At 32.8% G+C, this 10,572-nt stretch overlaps 1 long non-coding RNA gene across 1 annotated transcript; it reads right to left on the reverse strand.

Annotated features, from left to right (window-relative positions):
* Positions 1-5,515: 5,515 nt before the first annotated feature.
* LOC143739206 (uncharacterized) lies at positions 5,516-7,265 on the reverse strand. Its single transcript, XR_013204148.1, has 3 exons — positions 7,152-7,265; positions 6,880-6,995; positions 5,516-5,967 (listed from the first exon to the last, which is right to left on the reverse strand). It is a non-coding gene; the product is annotated as an uncharacterized LOC143739206 (long non-coding RNA).
* Between the last annotated feature and the right edge of the window lie 3,307 nt (positions 7,266-10,572).

Genomic DNA, 10,572 nt, shown 5'->3' on the forward strand with positions numbered 1-10,572 from the left:
GAAATAATAATTTACTTATTTATTTTATTTTATTATTATTATTTATTTATGTATTATTATTTTTTTTTCTTCTCTGACCATTTATTAATACATTTACTTTTTTATTACACTTAACCACTGTAATATTCTGGCCTTGCAAGCAGTATTGATACATGTGTTGTCATGTAACTGGATGAAAAGAATAAAAACTTGAATTAAAAATGTATAACTTTCAACAACACTGTAATGTTGAATGGCTATAATTAATGTTTAAAAAAGGGGGGGGGGGGGATTTCATTGAGACATCAGTACCTGAATTAGAAATAATGAGACATGGCCTTAATTTAATTATGGCCTTAATTCATAAAAAGATGCCATTAAACAAGTATTTTAAATATACTGCCTTTATGATGTTTCTACATAAATTTGGAGATTAACTGTGAAATTATTTCATTATAATATATATATATATATATATATATATATATATATATATATATATATATATATATATATATATATATATATATCAACCCAGGCTCATGGGAAATACGTTACTCTGCCTACATTTTTGCAAAACCTAAAATACGTACCTCCAGGTACGTTTCCCTGCACTTTTCGGGTGAAAAGTCCACTAGAGGCGCTAAGTGGTATCATTTTTTCTCCGTTCCAGATGGTTAAATAAAGTTTATAAAAACAATAATATGAGTAATGTACAGACTTCTCAGTAGGCCTATACACTCATTTTAATATAAATTAGGATTTTTTCCCACGCTTCTGAGGTGCCACACAGCCCAGTCTCACGGCAGTTCGTGATATGGTCACGTCATTTAATCTACTGGTTCGTGATACGGACACGTTTATTTCGTTATTTTCGTGATATCAGCATTTTTATTTATTTATTTAATATATTTATTTGTTTACTAATGTAATGCACGATTATTTCTGCCAGTCGGGCAGCTGTTTAATCGACATTTATTCACGATATCTTATCATGTTTATGTATTTATTTTAATGTTATTATTTCGGTCTTATTGCCAGGGACGCTGGACTGCTTTGCTGTTTATTGATTTAAAAAAAAAGTATAAACGACTACACGAATTTTATCAGTAGGAAATCGCGTTGAAGAAGTCTCCTTCCGAACACATCGCGATATTTGGCATCAGTTCATGTGTCCCAGATGTTGGTAAGTAGTCGAAAATACACTGTACTAATAATGCGTGATATAATGTATATTCTGATGGTCGAAATGAATCAGATTAGCTCATGTTCAGTCACTGCATTATCTGTCATATCCACGGAGGCTTTGCGTTTCATTGCTTTCTAATTCAAAACAGGGTGATTAAACACTATCTGTCACGTGACGTGCTACAGGCCTAGACCTTCTATCAGTTAATCATATTCATATTAGGTTTAAAGTAAGTTAGTACAATTAGTTCCAAAGTGGTATTTGTAGTAGAATCACAGTAAAAACAACACTTACCTTGCTTTTACCACAGTAGCCTTAGTTTTACTGTGATAGATGTGGTAAAAGGACAGTAACCACAAAACTTACCACACTTTTACCACATTATTTGTAGTTTTAATGTGATATTTTTTGTAAATGCATATTAACCACAACACTTACCATGCTTTTACCACATTATTTGTAGTTTTAATGTGATATTTGTTGTAAATGCATATTAACCACAACACTTACCATGCTTTTACCACATTATTTGTAGTTTTAATGTGATATTTGTTGTAAATGCATATTAACCACAACACTTACCATGCTTTTACCACATTATTTGTAGTTTTGATGTGATATTCGTTGTAAATTCACAGTAACCACAACACTTACCATGCTTTTACCACAGTAACCTTAGTTTTACTGTGATAGGTGTGGTAAAAGGACAGTAACCACAAAACTGTCCGTGCTTTTACCTCAGTATTGGTAGTTTTAAAGTGATATTTGTTGTAAATTCATATTAATCACAACACTTATCATGCTTTTAATGCCAAATAATGTAACAAGAAATATTTGTAAGGTAAATCAGTAATTTTTCCATTAAATAATCCGATATATTTTATATAATGATATTTTCTTTTCTCTTTTTTTCAGCTGAAAAGACCAAAAGGGCCTTTCGGACTCAGTCAGCTCATTATTGTTTGAGGAGAAGTAAACGGGAGACGAAAAGCTACAAAGGCAAATATTCGCAATGGTATGTATGTGTTGGTTTTAACCCTAAATCAAACATTTTATCTATTATTTATTTTTATTTATTTTATTTATTATTTGTTGTTTCTTAAACCTTTTCTTACAAAACCCATAGCCCAATCAGTACAAACATAGTCTCAAAGTCTTAATAATTCACAAGATTTAACAAGTTGTCAAATTCGTACAATACTTGTACATAATCATGCAGCTTTTACTTCTTGTGCTGTCAATGGCTAGTGCCTCAATTCCTGTACATATTTATCTCCATATTTGTAAATCAGTTGCGCACCTTCTTGGAAAGTAGTCGGATGTCCCATACACTGTCAGAAAAGTTTATATTAATTGCATTGTATTCATTAAAATTATTACAAATTGGACCCTGTCTGTTGATGTTCCAATGATACATGATGTCTCTCCACAACTCATAACCTTCCTCTGTTTGCAAGAGTGCAAAAGCTAATCTGACTTGTCACATGACATCAGATACTCGATTATTATGTCGTAATCAGATCAGTTACACTGCTGATAACTGTCCCGCTTGCATGTAAATCATGTTTTTTTTTTTAAACAAGTTTATATGATTATTGCTTGCTATTAAAGACATACTTGTTTTCGTAGAAATGACCACATATCAGTGAGCTTATTACATAAATGCATTTAACATTTAATTATGCAATACTCCTTACAGAAAAATATCCCACAGTTATGGATAAACTCACAACATCATCATCAAGTCCTGTGCTGGGCACATTGGGCAACAAGTGTCCTCCAACGTATTCGATCCGTGGACCAGTTCTCCTCATCTTCCCATGGGACACTGACATTCTTCTGGTCTTCATGAAACATCTGTCTCCATGTCTTCCTTGGTCTTCCCTGTCTCCTGCATCCTCCTAGTGGTGTCCACTTCATAACTGTTTTTGGGTGGTGTAGTTTGGGCATGCGTAGGATGTGTCCAGCGAGGTGCTCCCTTTTTTTCTGTCACAGTTTCTGAAAGTCTTTATGTGGAGTCCCACTCTTATGATCTCTGATATATGCAGAACCATTATTTAAGTTTTGGTAAAGGACATATTCATTGACATCCATTAGTTCTAGTCATGCAGCGACTTCATGACAATAGTCAAATGTATATTTCGGCAAGTGTATATAGCAGGTGTTTGTCCGAACAATTGAAGATAGTGAGAGTGTTCAGGAAAACCTTTTAAAACAAGCAATATTCATGGAGTTCTGTTTGGTGCTGAAAGAGTATTACAGAAATGACACTTGACAACTGGACATTATTCTGTGAGTTTGTTACCTTTACATTTAGATGGACTTAATGTCTTACATTTAGCTTCATTAAACCTTCGATTACAGTGGTCACTATTTATCCACTATAACTACATCTATGTTATCATTGTATGACTACCTGTTTAATGTAATTGTAATACAGGCCTACCTGTGAATGTATTTTATAGAAGCATTTTCTTGCTGACATTTATAATAATTAACTATTTTAGGTTTCCTTTCATTTAGCTACAATAAAAGTGACCAATAATCACAAGGATATAGAATTAAAGTTGAGAATGTAAAATGTTGTGCTTAAGTTTTCACCTATTTGTTCTTTAAAGGGAAGAAACAAATATATTTTCACATAACAAAGTTGAATCTCATCTTGTGGTTTGTAAAAATATAACTTCATCAGCGATTTTTTTAAATAACTGTATGTGTCACTATAATAGATTGCCCCTGTATCTGGATTTTATGTTTTGTTTACAATTATCTGATTTTTATTCTGTTGTGCATTAGTTTTGGCACTACATTTGTCTTTAAACAGTTTGACATTAAATATTGGAATTTGTTTTAAAAATTGTGTGCATTCATTATGCTTTTGTTACATTTTGTTATATAATATACTGGATATACTATACATACATTGTAAATGTTAGTAGCACTTTAGTACATGCAATTATCTTTAATTAAAAAAACTGCAAACTACCCTGCCATTGCTTTCTCTTTCAAATGTATGCATCAGTCTAATCAAATAAGCAAATTTGTGTCATGATCATATGAATCCAACGTTTTTGGATGGTAACCACAGAAAGGAGTCTTTTTGTTTTTAAATGTGAGTTTTATAATTTAATTAGAAACAATACATATTTAACAGCCCAAATATTAAATATTTAAGGAATCTATCCCTGCAGCCGGAACTGGAAGAGATCTGTCATCATTTACCATAATTGGGCAAGTAAGTGTGACGCATCTGTTCAGCTGGGTTGTTACTGTGACTTTATCGCAGAACTCGCTGTGATTGGACTATCTTTTAACCCATATAAAACGGCGCTTCATGTTACAAAGTATGTTTTGGTGTTATTATTACGTTAGTTATACCTTAAGGTAACTAGAAAGTGTCTCTATGTTGTGAGAAATTTCTCTTTTACCGAGATCCCAACCCTAACCCTAAGCATGTCTGCACATTTCAATGAACTACAGCACAAGGCTTCCTGTTCCATTGATATAATGACAGAGATATGTGGGTAATGTAGTTTAAAACGTTTAGTAATGAAACAGTAAATGTTAAATAAATAATATCTTTAATGGGCAACTGGACATCTAAATTTGTTAATTGTGCAAACCTTTATGATATATATGAGGGATAGGTTGCAATTTGATATTTTACTGCGAGCACTTTTAAAATAACCTTTATGCCAGCTTGCCATATATGTCTGAAAACTGTGCCCAACATTATTTAGTAAACATAGCATAAGCAGTTGTCCTTCATATTGTCTCTTTGATACACTAACCGGACTTTGAGTTACAGCCATTTGAAATGTGCATTCTTTTGCTCTTCTGGGGGCCGTTGCTGGGCCCCTGAGGGTGGACGGGCAGTACAGTCTACACAGATTTTAGATTTTGAACTATTACTATATCACAAGGATAATGCACCGTTCAGTAAAACAACAAAACAGTGCCAAAATATCCTTTTCACCCCATCTGACTGCTGATTATTTGCCTGACATCAGTAATGTCTATGCTTTCATTTTAAATGCAGTAGTAGATGTACTAGAATGATCAACATGGATCATCTTCAATTATACTTAAAGTGTTTGTAGCAAGATAGCCCACTGCAGCCTCTTGTTATTCACACACCTTCTCTTTATTTCACTGAAAACTGGCATACATGCAAGTATGTGCAACTTTTGCTGCATTGTTGTCCCAAATATCATTAACCACAACAAAATGTTTATGTCCTAAGTAAAATAATTATGGTAATTAATTATATTTAGTTGTTTTTAAATTATGAACTAAGCTAAATAAGAAATTCAAATTTCTCAAATAAAATTCTGTCCCAAACACCACTTTCAATACACAATATTCACCATACTTTATTACACAACACTTTATTTGAGGACACAACATAAAGTTGATAAAGTAGCATAAAGACAAATGAGATTCAAGATAAATAACAATGAGCCTTCAAAAATACATTAACATCAAATTAATCCATTCACAGCTGCTGAAGCCACACAAATGAGTGCCAGAGAATCCTATTCAGTCACCTATGATACAGAAAACAGATTTTATATTGTGTTGGAAAAAATTAATTCAATATCACAGCTAAACTGGTTTCTTGCTCTTCCCTGTACGTCTCTATCGTGTTCGTGTTCTTCAGTTTGTTCGTGAAAACAGTTTGTTCAGTTGTGCCCTACAGTACAACTGATGAGCAGAAGATGTGATTACTGATGTGGTGTAGCTTTTTCTCAGAGGAAGAAGTCTCAACATCCCATCGTCAGGCGTTCTCCAGTCCTGCTCTGTAAGTAAAACAAAAAACACAAACAATTCAAATTAAACTGTTTAATGGACAGTCAGGTCAGCTTATGTTCTGTGTTATTTAAAGCTACATTGTGTAAGATTTTCTCCCATATAGCGGTGAAATTGTATAAGACTACCAACTGAATATTACTTTCTAGCCCCTCCCATTCCGAGGGCGTTGTAACTCCTACTGTGGCCGTATTATTATGAGTAATCTCCCCCTCGCATTCGTCACGGTGCCACTAAGTAAAGGCTCGAAAGGCGAAGCTTGAATTTCCAGGTATGTCCCTCTTTGGCTAATGTATTTTCAAGATGGAGGCGCAACATGGCTGCCGCCATTCGAGCGACTCGCTCATATGTATTCTGAATGGCAGATTCTACACTTACGAGAGTACTTGATTAGTTGGTGGAAGTAATTACACATGAATGAGCACATATAATTTTGAAAGAACAAAGTGTTTTTTTGCAAAGAATCAACATAAAAAATGACACAGTGTAGCTTTATTTAAAGCAGTGATGGGCTACTCTGGCCCTCAGCGTCCACTGTCCTGCAGATTTAGCTCCAACCTCGAACCATCCTGCCTATTGTCTACAAGTAAACCTGAAGACTTTGGTTAAAATTTTCAGATGTGCTCAATTAGGGTTGGAGGTAAACTCTCCACCTCAAAAAGGAGAACGCAAAAGGGCCAGAGTTGCCTGTTCCTTATTTAAATTTACAAAGCAGCAGTCAGTACATTATATAATATACACATTGAAGTATTATATATATATAATATTGCAGCACATAATATAAGCTAAGTACTGAAGAAAAACAGTTTAACCCATATAAAAATCGAGTGATAATCTGTACAATGTAAAATTGTCAAGATCAAATTATATAATACACAGCATTGTTTGAATACAAGACATACCAATGGACTTGCGCACCTTTCTGTCTTCTTTGGGCACCAGATGTTTCTTCCTCACCCGAAACAAAGGACTTATTCGATTAGCTTGCGTTGATATAAGGACTGGTCTTCCTTCTCTGCTGTAAAACAAGAAAGTCTCCACTTACTCTATGTGCAATTACTATTGTTCTTGAAACATACCAATTAACACAGTTATAATTAAGTTAATTTACCATACGATTCAGGGGAGAACATTTGATGAGTAAATACTGATTGAAATATTATAGAAACTTTACCTGGGAAGGGCTGATCACGGCAAGATTTGCTGCGACTCACTAGTAGATCTTGTGAGGGTTGGTTCCTAAAAGAGCTGTTGAGTTTGATATTGTAGAGCTTTAAAAAAGACAATCCTGCAAAACAGAAAGGAAGGTCATTTTAATACATTACTTGCAAGTAGTCAGTTTATATATAAATTTAGGATTTATTTATGTAAGGAGTGTTGCATAATTATATATTAAAAGCATTTTTATGTAATAAGTTCACTGATATGTGAGCATTTCTATGAATAAAAATATGTCTTTAATAGCATGCAATAATCATATGAACTTAAAAAAGTGATTATGATAACATGACATAATATGTTACATGATAACGTAAAAAAACAACAAAATGATTTACATGCAAGCGGGACAGTTATCAGCAGTGTAACTGATATGATTACGACAAAATAATCGGGTATCTGATGTCATGTGACAAGTCAAATTAGCTTTTCCACTCTTGCAAACAGAGGAAGGTTATGAGTTGTGGAGAGACATCATGTATCATTGGAACATCAACAGACAGGGTCAAATTTGTAATAATTATAATGAATACAATGCTATTAATATAAACTTTTCTGACAGTGTATGGGACATCCGACTACTTTCCAAGAAGGTGCGCAACTGATTTACAAATATGGAGATAAATATGAACAGGAATTGAGGCACTAGCCATTGACAGCACAAGAAGTAAAAGCTGCATGATTATGTACAAGTATTGTACGAATTTGACAACTTGTTAAATCTTGTGAATTATTAAGACTTTGAGACTATGTTTGTACTGATTGGGCTATGGGTTTTGTAAGAAAAGGTTTAAGAAACAACAAATGATTGATAAAATGTTTGATTTAGGCTTAAAACCAACACATACATACCATTGCGAATATTTGCCTTTGTAGCTTTTCGTCTCCCGTTTACTTCTCCTCAAACAATAATGAGCTGACTGAGTCCGAAAGGCCCTTTTGGTCTTTTCAGCTGAAAAAAAGAGAAAAGAAAATATCATTATATAAAATATATCGGATTATTTAATGGAAAAATTACTGATTTACCTTACAAATATTTGTTGTTTCATTATTAGAAATTAAAAGCATGATAAGTGTAGTGATTAATATGCATTTACAACAAATATCACTTTAAAACTACCAATACTGAGGTAAAAGCACGGACAGTTTTGTGGTTACTGTCCTTTTACCACACCTATCACAGTAAAACTAAGGTTACTGTGGTAAAAGCATGGTAAGTGTTGTGGTTACTGTGCATTTACAACAAATATCACATTAAAACTACAAATAATGTGGTAAAAGCATGGTAAGTGTTGTGGTTAATATGCATTTACAAAAAATATCACATTAAAACTACAAATAATGTGGTAAAAGTGTGGTAAGTTTTGTGGTTACTGTCCTTTTACCACACATATCACAGTAAAACTAAGGCTACTGTGGTAAAAGCAAGGTTAGTGTTGTTTTTACTGTGATTCTACTACAAATACCACTTTGGAACTAATTGTACTAACTTACTTTAAACCTAATATGAATATGATTAACTGATAGAAGGTCTAGGCCTGTAGCACGTCACGTGACAGATAGTGTTTAATCACCCTGTTTTGAATTAGAAAGCAATGAAACGCAAAGCCTCCGTGGAGATGACAGATAATGCAGTGACTGAACATGAGCTAATCTGATTCATTTCGACCATCAGAATATACATTATATCACGCATTATTAGTACAGTGTATTTTCGACTACTTACCAACATCTGGGACACATGAACTGATGCCAAATATCGCGATGTGTTCGGAAGGAGACTTCTTCAACGCGATTTCCTACTGATAAAATTCGCGTAGTCGTTTATACTTTTTTTTTTTTTTAAATCAACAGCAAAACAGTCCAGCTTCCCTGGCAATAAGACCGAAATAATAACATTAAAATAAATACAAATATAAACATGATCAGATATCGTGAATAAATGCCGATTAAACTGCTTTCTCTGCTGCAGCACGCCTGGCAGAAAGAATCGTGCAATTACATTACTAAAAAAATAAATAGGCTAAATAAAAATGCTGATATCACGAAAATAATGAAATAAACGTGTCAGTATCACGAACCAGTAGATTAAATGACGTGACCATATCACGAACTGCCGTGAGACTGGGCTGTGTGGCACATCAAAAGCGTGGAAATAATTCCTAATTTATATTAAAATGAGTGTATAGGCCTACGGAGAAGTCTGAAAATTACTCATATTATTGTTTTTATAAACTTTATTTAACCATCTGGAACGGAGAAAAAATGATACCACTTAGCGCCTCTAGTGGACTTTTCACCCGAAAAGTGCAGGGAAACGTACCTGGAGGTACGTATTTCAGGTTTTGCAAAAATGTAGGCAGAGTAACGTATTTCCCATGAGCCTGGGTTGCAATATATATATATATATATATATATATATATATATATATATATATATATATATATATATATATATATATATAAAAGAAAACTTAAGTGTTTTTAATCGCAGAAAATGTTTGATTAATCCAGTTATTTTTTAATCGATTGACAGCACAAAATATAATATAATATAATATAATAAAAATTAAACATCCTCAAACACTAGACATATCAAACTATTATGAAAGTATATAATATAATATAAAATATATACATATTTTAATAAACTTTAAATGACAAAAATACAATTTGTAAATGGGTAAGAACATTGGTGAAATATAAGATTAGTTTTAAATCTATCCATCATCCACATATAGACTAAATGTAAATGTTATGGCAAATAAAAAAACAACAAAACATTTGTACGTTTATTTTAATTATATTAACTGTTTAAAAGTGATGTAACTAAGGTTTGACTTATTGGAATTAAAAAAAGAAAAAATATATATATAAAAAATGCATTTTTGTTTTCATTTTCACTTAAATGTTTTTTTTTTAACAGATGATCAGGTATTGATTGTTACTGAAACTCCCTATTATTTTGAGAGGTGGCAGATGTCACAATTATTGAATGGCGCAATTACCTCTCCCCTCTCTTTTTTTTTTAATGTCAGATACGTCTACTTTTGCGGGAGTAAACACTTATTTGAGTTTTTCTCTTCAATTCAATGCATAAATTCCAAAGTTCATCATCTTTATGGGTACAGAGAGACTGGTTCTATAATCACTCTCCAGTGCACTCACTTGTCACTGAAGTGGGTGTTTGAGTGTTTTGGTAATTTGTTGTTAATTCAAATGCATTGCAAAAGAAATGAAAACATTCAATGTTTTTTTTTTCTTTCGGTTTTGTACATCATATTTCCACCAATATTTATGAACAACATTTAATCATTATTATTAAATCATAAATTATTATTACTGAATGAATTTAGAGATAATAGTAGACATCAAAA

This window comes from Siphateles boraxobius, unplaced genomic scaffold, assembly GCF_051911475.1.
Source record: "Siphateles boraxobius isolate OS27281-9 unplaced genomic scaffold, OSU_SipBor_1 1, whole genome shotgun sequence".
In the NCBI taxonomy this organism is placed as follows: Eukaryota; Metazoa; Chordata; class Actinopteri; order Cypriniformes; family Leuciscidae; genus Siphateles; species Siphateles boraxobius.